Source organism: Rhincodon typus, chromosome 17 (genome assembly GCF_021869965.1).
Source record: "Rhincodon typus isolate 14 chromosome 17, sRhiTyp1.1, whole genome shotgun sequence".
In the NCBI taxonomy this organism is placed as follows: Eukaryota; Metazoa; Chordata; class Chondrichthyes; order Orectolobiformes; family Rhincodontidae; genus Rhincodon; species Rhincodon typus.
This window is the reverse complement of record NC_063348.1, coordinates 60,970,639-60,985,508: the sequence shown is the minus strand read 5'-3', so window position 1 is coordinate 60,985,508 and position 14,870 is coordinate 60,970,639. Positions and strand designations below refer to the sequence as shown.

The window sequence follows — 14,870 nt, the reverse complement described above, 5'->3', positions numbered from 1 at the left end:
GAAAGGAGAAAGATTTCACATCTTTTATTTTCAATGTGATGTCGGCGGTACTGAAATAGCTACGACTCTGTTAGGACCCAATCTAAATTAAATAGACGATTTTTAAAAAGTTTTAGTTTTGAATGGGAATTTGAGCCTCTATGGAAAAAATAATCTTACCGAAATATAAAATGATCTTTCGGAACCAGTGATTTATAAAGAAATCATTTAAAACTGGTCGCATCTCATTCATTAAATGAGAGATTTTCCCCGGGATTTATGCAGCAAAACTAATAGCGGGGTTGGGGTGAGGTCTCATCCGGAATCTGGGGGTAAGGGGGTGTAGATGCAGTTCCGAGGAAGGGTCACCGGACCCGAAACATTAACTCTGATTTTTTTTTCTGCACAGATGCTGCCAGACCTGTGAGGTTTTGCAGTAACTTCAGTTTTTGTTGTAGATGCTGGATAATGCTGCCTGTAGGGTAGGTAGCTGTAGTTCCTGGCCGTTTCCCAGTTAATGCTGTGGCTGTGTCAGAAACAGGGATCAATGACAATGTTCCTCCTCAGTACCAGCGGGGCTGTTGTATTAGTGGCCGTGCTTTCAGGTGGAGGACTTGAATCTATCCCTCAGCAAGGAAGCCCCACTCTAACAGCGTGAGCAGCAAGGCTCCGCAGTGTGATTCCGGAACCGAGAGGGTTACACAGTGCTGCCTGTCTACAGGGACGAGGCGACAGTTACAGGTGAGGAACAGGGTAGGATTACTGTGGCTGGAAGCTGGGAAAAGCCAACACAGGCTTCCTGCTCTCTCCCACCCCACCTTGGCCACCCGGAGCTGGCGGGGTATATGTGCGGGGGCTGTGTTTGTGGACAGGTCCCCCTCGGGGTTAAAGTGCTCCTGGAGGGAGGGGAGAGCGGGAGAGCGGCGGAGCAAACGGCGCAGCGGAGCTCGGGAACTTGCAGGTGGATTAAAGCTGGAAGGATAGCCTCAGAGCCCGGAGCACTCACTGGGTAAGTCCGGGAGGGGAAAACACTGGGCTCACTGTGTCCTGACAGAGCCTTTCCCCTTTCACACGGCGAACATGCACCTGTAAAGGGGGAGAACTGAGGGATTTATAGTGAGACTATCAGCCGGTCACTGCTCTGTGTTTGATCAGCTGGAACTGAATCCATTGGAGGAAAAGTTTCCAGTACCTTGACAAACCTACAACCGACCGTCACTCTATTCCTGGGACCAGCTCTTGTCAAATGATAATATGATGTTGCTCAGGACAAAGGCAGTGGAAGGAGCCCAGCCACAATCTCAATCTCACAAAGTTTTTAATTGGGGGGTTTTCCATTTGTTCAGCTGCAGTTTCTTCCGGAACTCCCCCAGTCATCAGATTGTTTCGTGATCAATTATCCATTAGTTTCACGGGAGCGCTGATAAACAGGTATTTTCCATCACGTGGTGTATTTGCAAATTGTACGTTTTTCTAAAATGTTTCTTGTTTGACATTTTGCTCAAGTTCCATTTTCGCACAAATCCCCAGCAGAAGGCGCTCAAAGAAAGTTTCTGTCAATGCATAGGCGCGCGTCCGGCTCGGGGGCACTGCGCAGCATCGACAGAAAGGAGGGGGTAACTTTGAAGAGTATTCCAGATTAGGTAGTGGAATAGTGGTAATGCCCCTACCTCTGGGCCAGGAGGCTCGGGTTCATGTTCTAGCCGCTTTAGTAGTATGTCATTGACATCCCTGAACAGGTTGATTAGAAAATATCTTTTCGAGTAGGGAGAGGGAGCCTCATTGGGCTGTTACTGTTGAGAAGCAAATTTACTGTAGGTTTGATAACATCGTAGTCACTGCCTTTCACTAGTGATTGAAACCCTTTGAACAGTTTCAATGTGATAAGGGCACTCTTTAAATGCAAGTCTACTTCGTTGTAATCTGCAGCAAATATTTGATATTGCAGTCTTAGAAATACACTTGTTGTAAATTAACTGAAATTGTGTTGGTAAATCTTTGGTTTTAAAGAGTGGCACGGTGGCTCAGTGGTTAGCACTGCTGCCTCACAGCGCCGAGGTCCCAAGTTCAAAACCACCCTCAGGCGACTGTCTGTGTGGAGTTTGCATATTCTGCATGGGTTTCCTCCGGGTGCTCCGGTTTCCTCCCACATTCCAAAGATGTGCAGGTTAGGTGGATTGGCTGTGCTAAATTGCCTGTAGCATTCAGGGATGTGTAGATTAGGTGGGTTATAGGGGTTGGGTCTGGGTGGGATGCTGTGGGGGTCGGTGTGGACTTGTTAGGCCGAAGGGCCTGTTTCCACACTGTAGGGATTCTATGATTCAAATCTAAAATTCTCAATATTTAAATCAGGCTTCATAACCCTAATGTTAACTCCTCCACCCCACAGTCTCTTATTTAACTCTGTGCAATTTGGGTCTTAGAGAACAAATGACATAATTGCATTAGAAGCAGTTCAGAGAAGTTTCACTGAACTGATTCCTGCAATGAAGGGCTGAGATTGTAAGGACTGTATTGGTTGGAGTTTGGAAGAATGAGGGATGATCTTATTAAAAGATAGAATGTGGAGAGGGAATTTGGCAGGGTGAATGCTGGAGGGGTGGTTCCCCCTGCTTGACAGTCTAGAACTAAAATAGGAAGTTTCCAATTTAAGATGGTGATTTTTTTTCCTGGTAGAGGGTCACAGTTTTGTTGAATTCTGTTGCTTATAGAGCAGAGTCATTGAATACTTCAAAGGCAGAGATACATAGATTCTTGAATAACAAGGAACTCAGAAGGTGTTGGGTAGCTGGGAAAAAGGAGTTGAGACAAATTGTATGACTAGTGATCTTAATATGTAGTGGTCCAGCTACTATGCTACTATGGCCACATGTCCCTGAGCCTCTGCGGTCACGTGACCCTGACTTTGAGATGTTTGTGCTCCTCTTTTTGGTTTCTTGACATCCCCTTCAGCATTGACGACTACAACTGTCAGCTATCTAGGCCCCAAGACCTGGCATTCTGACCCAAACCTTTCCATCACTTTACCTCTATTTCCCATTTTGATATGCTCCTAAAAAGTTGTCTCTGAACAAAATTTTGGCTAAATCTCCTGATAAGGCACTGTACAAAATTTTGCTCATAACACTGTTGTGAATGCATTGTAAATATCATTTTACTGTGTTCAAGGTGCTACGTACATACAAGTTGGGAGAGGCAGGTTGTTATATTCCATCATTGATTAGACATCATTGTCATCATGGCTACCAGATTCAAAATATTGCATGCATGTTAACAGCAGCCTTAAGTACCTGCTTATAGTAACATTCTGCAAGATTTCCATCATTTCAGAAAAATCTGAACTAAATTCTCTCTTCTTGAGTGAGATGAGTCTAAGTTCAGGAAATCTCTTTCAATGACTTGGGAGTCCTCATTTGTCTGAATTCTTTCTAATGAACTGATATCCTTTTTCAATGTGATTTTTGCAGTGTTGTGGAGCAAACTGAGGCATTGAAGTAAAGCTGTAAAATGGTATGATCGTTCCCTGAAATCTCATTCGGAGAAACTGACCCATTCCTCTTGTTTTGAGTTTTCAGCCCATCCAGCCAGATCCATCATTCAACATGATCAAGGCTGATCCTGTATCTCAATGCCATCTTTCCATGCTCTCTCCATGCCCCTTGACAATCTGTCTTTCTTTCTTAAACATCTCAGTGATATCACCTCCACAGCCTTCTACTGCAGAGAATTACACAGATTCACCACCCTGAGTGAAGAAATTTAACATTATCTCAGCCCAAAATGGTCTTTTGTGTTTCTGAGACTGTAGCCCCTTGTCTCAGACTCTTCTTTTCCCACCAACACTGCCAGAGGAAACCTCATCCCTGCATCCAGTCTGTTCAGCCCTGTCAGAATTATATGCATTTCAATGAGGTTCCCTCTCGATCTTCTAAACTCCAGGACATAAAGGCCCAGTCCACCCAATCTCACCTCGTAACACAAAGCCACCATCACACATATCAACCTGGTGAACTTTTGCTGCACTCCCTCCTAAACAAGCTTTTTTCCTTAGATAATGAGACCAAAATTGCAGCCAGTACACCAGCTGTGGCCTCACCAGAGCTCAGCACACTTTGATGATGCATTATTTGTAACAGTGACAGGAGTCAGTTAGCTCAGTTGGCTGAACAGCCTGTTAGTGATACACAGTGAGGCTAATGGACTGGGTTCAATTCCCACACCAGCTAAGGGTACCATTAAAGGACTCTCCTTCTCTACCTCTTCTCCTCGCCTGAGGCATAGTGACCCTCAGGTTAAACCACCACCAGCCATAGAAACACAAAGACCAGAGTAAGCCATTCAGCTCCTTGAACCAGTTCCACCATTCATGGTTGACTTGTGGCCTAACCTCATATACCTGCCTTTGGCTTACATCCCTGACTGCTTTTGCTTAACAAAATACTATCTAGCTCAGATTTAAAATTAACAATTGATCCAGCATCCACCACCAGATGTGGAAGTGAGTTCTAAACATCTGCAACCCTTTGTGTGTAGTTGTCTCTCTGTAATGAGGGAACAGCCCTCATTGGTGTGGTAGTTCGAGGGTTCAGTTGTGTGGAAAATTTATAAAATCAAAGCAAAAGGAGAAGGTAGGATTGCAGACAAGTGATGGCATTGTTTGTTACTAAGAAATAGAATGAAGGAACAGAATGTGTGAATATCATATTGTACCAAGGAACCATAAAACTGCAGGGAAATTGGAAAATAGAACAAGCTTAAAGGCTTTGTATCTTCATGCATGAAGCATTCAGGACAAGGTAGACAAACTGAATGTGCAAATCGAGGGAAATGAAAATGATCTCGTAGCATTATGGAAATGTGGTTATAAGGAGATCAAAACTGGGAACTTAACTTTCAGGGATATTTGACCTTTCAGAGAAATGGGGGATGGTAAAGATGGTGAGGTAGTCCTGTTAATAAGAGATGAAATGAGGGCAGTTGTGAGAGATGATCTCGGTGTGGATAACGTAGAGTCCATATGGGTGGAAGTGGGGAAAACAATCAAGGAAAAGACAATCAGAGATAATAGGAACTGCAGATGCTGGAGAATCTGAGACAACAAGGTGCAGAGCTGGATGAACACAGCAGGCCAAGCAGCATCATAGGTCTAGGCCCAAAACGTCAGCCTTTCTGCTCCTATGATGCTGCTTGGCCTGGTGTGTTCATCCAGCTCTGCACCTTGTTGTCAAGGAAAAGACAATATTTGGTAGAAGTTATGCACAGACCCCAAACAGTAGTCACTCTGTAGGAGTAGTGATAAATCAACAAATAATAGTAGCATGTGAAAAGAACAGAGCAATAATTATGGGTGATTTTAATCTTCATGTTGATTGGGTTAATCAAATTGGAAAGTGTAGCTATGACAGTGAATTCATAGCATGCATTGGGGATAGTTTCCTGCAGCAATATGTCATGGAGCTAATCAGAAAGCAGGTTGCCTTGGATCTGGGAATGGGTAATGAGGCAGGCTAAATAAACAACCTCCCAGGAAATAGTGATCATAACATGATAGAATTTAATATTCAGTTCAAGAGTGAAAAACCTGGCTCACTAAACACAGTTGTTTTTTTATGTAAATAAAGGGAGTTACAATTAATTTACAAATGAATTAACTGGAAAGTCTTTGAGGACATAATGAGCTCAGTGGACGATGAAGAACTGGTGGATGTGATTACAATAGATGTGAAGCTGGAAAAGTACAGCAGGTCAGACAGCATCCAAGGAGCAGGAAAGTCAATGTTTCAGGCTGAAACCCTTCGTCAGGACTGGGGACAGGGAAAGGAGTCCAGAAATAAATGGGGCAAGGGCGTCGTTGGGGCTAGTGGAAGGGTAGGTGGAATGGTGATGGGTGAATGCAGGTAGGGGGTTATTGGGATTGGTCAGTGGGAAGGATGCAGCAGATAGGTGAGTAGGAAGATGGACAGTCAGGTCAGCTGAGGGAGGTGAGGGTAAGGGGTAGAGCTGGACGTGGGATAAGACGGGGGGTGGAGGGATTTTAAAGCTGGTAAAGTAAATGTTGAGGCCATTGGGCTGTAAGCTCCCAAAGTGAAATATCAGGTGTTGTTTCTCCAGTTTACGTTTGACCTCACTCTGACAGTGGGGGAGGCCAAGGATGGACATGTCACCAGGGGGAGGGGGAGGGGGAATGGGAGGGGGAGTTAAAGTAGAAGCCAACCAGAAGGTCGGGTTGGTTGGTGCGTGCAGAGGGAAGATGTTCAATGAACCGGTCCCCAAGTCTCTGTTTGGTCTCCCCGATAAAGAGGAGACCACTGCAGGAGCAACGGATACATTGGATCAGGTTGGATGAAGTGCAGATGAATCTCTGCTGGATCTGGAAGAAGTGTAGAGCTGATGAGGGAGCCACAGAATGAATAGTCCCTGTGGAAAGCAGACAGGGGTGGGAAGGGAAATTTTTTTTGGCAGTGGGGTCTGATTGTAGATGGCGGAAATATTGGAGAATGATGCATTGTATTCAGAGGTTGGTGGGGTGGTAAATGTGCATCTGCACACACAGTCTCACACATGCTCGCGCGCGCGCGCCCCCGCTGTGTCTCGCTCACGCGCTGTGTCTCGCTCGCGCGCGCCCCCGCGCTGTGTCTCGCTCACATGTATGCGCTCACACTCTCTGTTGTGCGCAGGTGCCCACTCTCTCTCCCTCACTCACGCTCTCGCTCATACAATAAATCAGGAGATGGAAAAGGTATGTAAGAAAGGCACTGTTACAGTAATCATGGGAGACTTCTATTTGCAGGTGCAATGGGAAAATCAAGTTGATAGCGGATCCCAAGAAAAGGAATTTGTGGAATGTCTCTGTGTTTTGGAGCAGTGTGTGGGAGAGCCCACGAGGGAATAGGCAGTTCTAGATTTGATGTGTGATGAGACAGACTTAATTAGGGAGCTTTAGGTGAAGGAACCCCTAGGGAGCAGTGACCATAATATGATAGAGTTCACCGTGCAGTTTGAGAAGGAGAAGTTGGAATCAGATGCAACGGTATTACGATTGCGTAAAGGTAACTACAAAGACATGAGGGAGAAGCCGGTCAGCGTTGATTGGAAGGGGAACCTAGCAGGGCAAACAGTGGAGCAGCAATGGCAGGAGTTTCTGGGGGTAATTCAGGAGGCATGGGATGGGACAGATAGGTGGGAGAGAAGATGGACAGGTTGTGTCAGGTCAAGGAGGCGGGGATGAGATGGAGGGTTGGACATGCGATGAGGCTGGGGATGGGGAGATTTTAAAACTGGTGAATTCCAAGTTTAGGCCATCAGGCTGTAGGCTCCTGAGGCGGAATATGAGGTGCTGCTCCTCCAGTTTGTAGGTGGTGTCATTGTGGCACTGGAGGAGGCCCAGGATGTACATGTCACCCAGGGAGTGGGAGGGGGAGTTAAAATGGCTGGCAACTGGAAGCTGTTGTTGATTATAGCATACAGAGCGCATATGCTGTGCGAATTGGTCCCTGAGTCTGCACTGGGTCTCACCGATGTAAAGGAGGTCACATCAGGAGCAAGAGATACAGTAGACCAGGTTGGAGGATGTATGGGTGAACCCCTGCCAGATATGGAGAGTTTGTTTTGGGCCTGGGATGGGGGTGAGGGGGGAGGTGTAGGGGCAGGTGTAGCACTTCCTGCAGTTGCAGGGTCAATGTGGTAAAGGTTAAGGGAATCCAGAGGATTTGGAAGCCTTTCAAAACCAACAATGCACAAGTAAAAAGCTATAAGTCGGTGAGGATGAAATATGAGGGTAAGCTAGTTTGTAATATAAATTAAGACAGCAAGAATTTCTTTTGACAAATAAAACCTGCGAGAGACAAGAGTGAACATTGACCTGCTGGAAAATGAGGCTGCAGAAGTAGGAATGAGGAACAAAGAAACTGTGGAGGAACAGAATAGGTGCTTTGCATCAGTTTTCACCGTGAAAGACACTAGCAGCATACCAGAACTTCGAGAGTCAGGAGGCAGAAATGAGTGTAGTGGTGCTGGGGAAGCTGAAAGGCCTGATGGTGGATAAATAACCTGGACCAGATGGACTACAGCCAGAGTTCTGAAGGAGATAGCTGAGGAGATTGTAGAGCCACAATGAGGTCCACAAGCTCCCACATCATGCAATTACACACATCGCCTGGCCAGGCATCTCTATTTCAGTTACTTGGTTCTTGATTTGATTTTTAAAATATTCTACTGGTCTTTTAGTTTGTAGCTTGTAAATGCTTCCCCTATTTACCTTTAGTCTGAAGGTAACCTGTCATATTTCCTAATTTGACTATCACCAACCAATGAATTTATGGTTTACCTGTGATGTCACCCTTTTGTGGCCCCTGATCCTGGGCTTCAGTTTATCCAGATTAAATAACCATTGACAAATTATGAGCCAAAACAGCAAGCAAAAAGCACCTCTTTCCCTCTGCATCAAATTCCCTCTGGCTATAAATTCGCGACCTATATATTCACTGGGAGAGCATCCGCTAATGTGGTCTATTGCATCCGCTGTTCCCGATGTGCCCTCCTCTACATCGGTGAGACCAGGCGGAGGCTCGGAGACCGCTTTGTAGAGCACCTGCACTCGGTTCGCGACAAAGAACAACACTTTCCAGGCGCGAACAATTTCAACTCCCCCTCCCCCTCCCCCTCCCTGGACGACATGTCCATCCTGGGGCTTCCCCAGTGTCACAACGAAGCCACCCGAAAACTGGAGGAGCAGCACCTCATATTCCGCCTTGGGAGCCTACAACCCAATGATCTCAATGTGGACTTTACCAGTTTCAAAATCTCCCCACCCCCGGCCTCATCCCATGACCAACCCTCCCTCTCATCCCCGCCTCCTTGACCTGTCCGTCTTCCCTCCCACCTATCCACTCCTCCCACCACTACCTACCTGCACTCACCTATCACCATCCCACCTACCTTCCCCCGCCCCCCCCCCCCCCTCTATTTTTTTCAGAGCCCCCTTCCCCCACCCCCTCCCCCATTTCTGAAGAAGGGTCCCGACCCGAAACGTCAGCTTTCCTGCTCCTCTGATGCTGCCTGGCTTGCTGTGTTCCTCCAGCTCCACACTGTGTTATCTATATACTCACCGGGGCTGTGTTTCACTCTGGATGTGACTCTCCCTTCTGACCATGTGAAGGTTACTGAACACTTACTGGATTTTACAGAGGGCTGTGGAGGCCAAGTCATTGAGTGTATGTCAGACAGAGATAGATAGATAGGTTCTTGATTGGTAAGGGGATCAAAGGTTACGGGGAGAAGGTAGAAGAATGGAGTTGAGAAACATATCTGCCATGATTGAATTGGGGAGCAAACTTGATGGGCCAAATGGCCTAATTCTGCTCATATATCTTATGGTCTTGCTGCTGACTCTTCTTACCCCTTGCCCTGCTGTTCCTGTTTGTGAAATCCCTCTGGCTGTAATATACCTGTGTCCTGGATCACATCTCTACCCTGGACCCTCTGGTAGGTGTGTTTACAGCAGCCATGGCCTGCACAATAATGCTCTTAATCTAAAAAGCTGTAGACCTCTAATTGGTTGGTGGAAATTTTGGCTCCAGGGTCCTAGATCCCTGAAAAAAACCCCATCTGTAGCCATGCTGGCGAGCTGCCCAATGTGGCCTCTCACTGATTCCCTACTTGCAGGCAAAATCCTCAATATCCATAAATTCCAGCCCGACCTTTCAATCTGCATTTTATCAGAAAGCCCAGGATAGAATCACCCCCACTGCAATTTCCTCTGCTTTTTCAAAAAAAAATTGTAGCTCTTAATATTCTGACTGAACTTTGTAATCTGTGTCCAAAAGTTACAGGGCCATGACGATTGGGGTGTTCTGATTTTATAAAACCCTCTTTGCTTTATGTTTGAAGCTCACATGGACTTACATATCAGAGGGATTATAAACACATTGAAAACTGGTATCATGTTGATTAAAAGATAAATGAAAAAAATGCTTATAGTTTGTTTGATCTCTAGGTGTAACAATTTTTGATAAATTTATTCATTGCTGTACATTTCGGTGCCTTCTTTTCAAGCAAATTGAGTTTGACAGCATTGGAGATGTCTAGAGGTGATTTACAAGAATGATCCTGGGAATGAAGAGCTTGTCATATCAGGAGCGGTTGAGAACTCTGGGTCTGTACACGGAGTTTAGAAGGATGGGGGGTGGAATCTGATTGAAAGTTACAGAATACTGAGAGGCCTGGATAGAGTGGATGTGGAGAAGATATTTCCACTAATAGGAGAGAGTAGGATCTGAGGGCACAGCCTCAGATTGAAAGGATGACCCTTTAGAACTGAGATGAGCCAGAATTTCTTTAGCCAGAGGGTGGTGACTTTGTGGAACTCTTTGCTGCAGAGGGCTGTGGGGGCTGAGTCATTGAGTATCTTTAAAGTAGAGATAGATAGGTTCTTGATTAGTAATGGGATCAAGGGTTACTGGGAGAAAGTAGGAGAATGATGTAGACAAATAATCAGCCATGATTGAATGGTGGAGCAGACTTGATGGGCTGAATGGCCTAATTGTGTTTCTAAATCTTATGGTAATACATGTTGCTGTTTAAAACCCTTTGACATTAAAACAAATTTCTGGATTACCCTGAATGGAGAGAAATAATCATCAAAAGTCCAGACACCTGATTTGGATTTATGGCTGGCATCAAATTGCCTGAAAATAATCTCTGGCATTGTGATAAATTGGAAAACTGGCAAATGGCTGGTATTTTTCCACTCAGAATAGTGGGTCTGTGAGGTGATACTCTGCATTATCTTGGCTGAATAGTCTATCAAACATAGCTCATGTTGTGTCTCCAAAACATATAGTTGTCAAGTCTGTGGCTTTTCATCTTTATTAATTATTATAATTGACAAAATCCTCACTGCTGTCACCACAGCAGGTGCCCTGAGTTGCCAGTGTATTGTAATGGTGTGACTTAATTGGTATTCGTCTAAAATACTGACATCATGTAGGGAAGCATGCCCACATGTGGTCTTCATCAGAAGAGATACTCAATCTTGCTAACCAGAAAGATTTATGACAGTGATTCTTGATCAGTCAGGGAATTGAGGGTTTTGGAGAAAGGGCAGGAAAGTGGATGTGAGCAATGTCAGATCAGCCATGATCCTATTAAAAGATAGAGCAGGCTCAAGGAATTCAATGACATCCCCCTGTTCCTGCTCTTACGGGACTTATAAACTGGTTAAATTATATTAAATAAATTACATTAAAATACAGGATTATCTTTACAGGATTATTTTATAAACTAGTTAAATTATTTTAAATCACAGGATTATCTTTACAGGATTAATTTCTGAGCTAGTTAAATTACATTAACATACAGGATTATCTTTTGTGAGACTCCGGCTCAATTTAAGCATAAGTGTGCATTACTGTTACTGAAAAGTTCTGACACACAACTTAGAGAACTGCACAAAGACAGAAGTTGCTGGAAAAGCTCAGCAGGTCTGGCAGCATCTCGTAAAGAAAAATTAAAGTTACAGTTTCAGGTCTGGTGACCCTTCCTCAGAACTCGATAGTCTGCTAAGATTATATTTAAAAAAAACAAGTGTAGGTTCAATTCTCGCATTGGTTGAGGTTTCCTTGAAGGACTTTCCCCTCAACCTCACCTGAAATGTGGTGACCCTCTCTCATGAGAGAGCAGCCCTATAATCTGCTAAGATTATTAAAGAAAGGTTTTAGATGAAGGGTCACCAGACCCGAAACATTAACTCTGATTTTTCTTCACAGATGCTGCCAGACTTGCTGAGCTATATCAGCAACTTCTGTTTTTGTTCCTGATTATACAGCATCCGCAGTCCTTTTGGTTTTTATTTAGCGACAACTGCAGTTGTGGCCAAAGACACACTAGTCAGCTACTCCCTGGAATGGTCTTTTATTCCCTGATGGAGAGCTTTCAGGTGCAATCTATCCCTCTATTGTTTTTAATTCTGGCTGTTAAATTTTTAAACAGTGGTATCAAATGAGCAAAATAGGTTCATTATTAGTCCATCTTCCTTCAAGTTTCTAACTTGAGTTAACTTGACTTAAGTTCCTGATGACATAAATTGTGCTGAAAGTTTGCTGCTTGAGGATCAAAGATTCAGGTATAGTTTGTTGTTAGACTGGAAACTTGAAGAATCCTTGAATTCCTAGAATGCGATTTGTAGAGGATGTTCTCTGGCATTGATGTCTCTGTTGAAGATTTGCTTCCCTTGGAAGATCATTTAGTTTCTTCAAATCGCTACAGCAAAGACAGATGGTTTCTGAAAGAAGTAATCTTCGTCTTTTGACGTTTATAATGAGGTCACTCACATTGATCTTTCAATTCTCATTGTATAAAGTTGGATAACCTCAGCATTTTATCAGGTTTAATCCTGGAGAGTAGGGATGACGGAGCTGGTTTAATATACTAGATGGGGAGGCAATGGCCTAATGGTATTATCGCTGGACTGTTAATCCAGAGACCCAGATAACGTTCTGGGAACCCGGGTTTGAATCCTGCCACAGCAGATGGTGGAATTTGAATTCAATAAAATATCTGGAATTAAGAATCTAATGATGACCATGAACCCATTGTCGATTGTTGGAAAAACCCATCTGGTTCACTAATGTCCTTTAGGGAAGGAGACTGCCATCCTTGCCTAGTCTGTCCTACATGTGACTCCAGACCCACAGCAATGTGGTTGACTCTTAAATGCCCTCAGGGCAATTAGGGATGAGCAATAAATGCTGCCTGGTCAGCGATGCCCACATCTCGTGAATCAATAAAGAAAATAAAAGCACTGCTTCTAAACAGCCAAATTGTTTGTGTATCAAGATTCTGATGTCAGCACCTTGTGGTTGTGGTATCAAAGATGTCAAACGATCAGATTTTGAAGATAATTGAATAATTCCTCCAAATCAGTGGAATCAATCGTATCACCTGACCTCTTAATCATGAAGACTTGTTGAATACCAACATCGTAAGATCTAAAAACTTCTTAATTCTGTCTCTACAACTCTTAGAGGCAGTGAGTTCTAGGTTCCCACCTCATTCTGTGTGAAACCATTTTTCCTCACATTTCCTCTAAGCCTCCTCTGCCCCTTACCTTAAATCTATTATCCCTGGTCAATACTCCTTCCATCAAGAGGGAAGATTCCTTCCAGTCTACCCTATCTATGTATAATTCTATACATCTCAATCATGTCCCCTCTCAATCTTCTCTGCTCTAAGGAAAACAGCCCCAGTCTGTCCAATCTGTTTTTATAACTGAAACTCTCCAGCCCAGGCAACAACATGGTAAATCTTCTCTGCACCCTCTCCAGTGCAATCACATCCCTCCCATTATGTGGATTCCAGAACTGGAATCCTGAATGAATCTTAAAATCTATCTTTTTCTCTTAAATTCAGGAAACATTTTTTAAAGAACTGTGTGATCTTCTTCTTGTTGATTTGAATTAGTTAATCACTGCTGTACATTCTAAGCATTTCATCAGAGTCACTGGACTTGAAATGTTAACTCTGCTTTCTTCCCACAGTTGCTTTTAGACATGTTGAGTTTTCCCAGCAATTTCTGTTTTGTTCCTGACTTCCAGATCAGCAGTTTTTTGTTTTATTATTTTTTGTGTTGGTCTAGCATGTGATGTTTTTAAATCGTAGAAAGTTGACAAAATCTGATGAGCTAGATGGCTTTTTTTTATCAGCATTCTCTTGTGCTACTTTTATATTTCAGCTTCTACTTTTATCTGGATAGCTCTTTCCAATGAGAGACCCTCTTTTTAGTTGTAATATGTCTGAAAGAGGTGAATCAGAAATACTAATAACAATTCTGTAACAAATTAGTTCTAGCTGTAGATCACCAACGTTCAGCAATGCAATGTTAAATCTTGCTGTCTCCATTATATGATTGCTACTTGATGCAAAGTAATTGTCAAATGCTTTTACAGTATTATCAAAGCTATTTGTTTCTTTTCTTACATTCTGTTATCTTAAAACATGATCTGCAGCTGGATTCACAGGGTGAAGAAGTGTATTAAGTTGTTCTTTTCTGGACTTCTTCTGTAATCATGAAGCAATTCTGTTTCATATGAATTATCTCCTCCATATAGTCTAGTTCAGTTGCCTGTTTGAAGGATTTGTGACAATCTGTTTGGAGGTGTAATATCTTTCTCCAATGTCATTGTATTTATTTACACTATTGTCTCTCCTTTTGAAACAATTTAGTTGAGAGCTGGTTGAGGATTTTCTTTGTAGATGTAGCTCATTTTGCTGCTCAGTGTTTATATTTCTCAATAGCTTTAATTGTATCGAATGCTGTCTTCTTCAGCAAGTTCATTAATTAGCGGATAATGAAGATGAATTGTTAACAAAGCTTAATCATTAAGAAGCTTTATTGTGTTAATGAGAATTTTTAACTCTTATTCCCTTATTTTCCTCTTCAGAAATTTTCTAAATGTTTGAGTTTTCCTTTTTATACTGAAGAAAAGATTTTCAAGCAATTAAAGATCGTTGAAATGCATTTAAAATTAAGAAATACTGTTCTTTTATCTTCTGTCGAATGGAGGAATGACTAATATTGACAAATTTTCTTCTCTATTGTTTTCATAACCATTTGCACACTTTCAACTTCGTCACTGAGCCATTTTAAATTGAAAATGTGGTGATCTGCTGTTTATTGCAGCTTTAAAAAGTTTTGGTTGCGCAATCAAATTTGTTTTTTCTCACAAATGACTAATTGTTAACAAACTTTCCTTCTATCTTTTAATTTTATTACACGCAGTAGTTGAACTATACAGCCATTAAATGATTTTCTCAACAAGTATCCTTGTGTTAAAGAGACAACAAGGTGCAGGGCTGGATGAACACAGCAGGCCAAGCAGCATCATAGGAGCAGA

The 14,870-nt window shown here is 43.1% G+C and overlaps 1 long non-coding RNA gene across 1 annotated transcript in view; it reads left to right on the top strand.

The window, feature by feature from the left end:
* Positions 1-708: 708 nt before the first annotated feature.
* The window catches only part of LOC125485236, a 24,880-nt gene continuing 10,718 nt past the window's right edge, over positions 709-14,870 (top strand). Inside the window, exon 1 of the long non-coding RNA XR_007263972.1 lies at positions 709-988. This is a non-coding gene — a long non-coding RNA (uncharacterized LOC125485236). The remainder of the gene's footprint in view (positions 989-14,870) is intronic.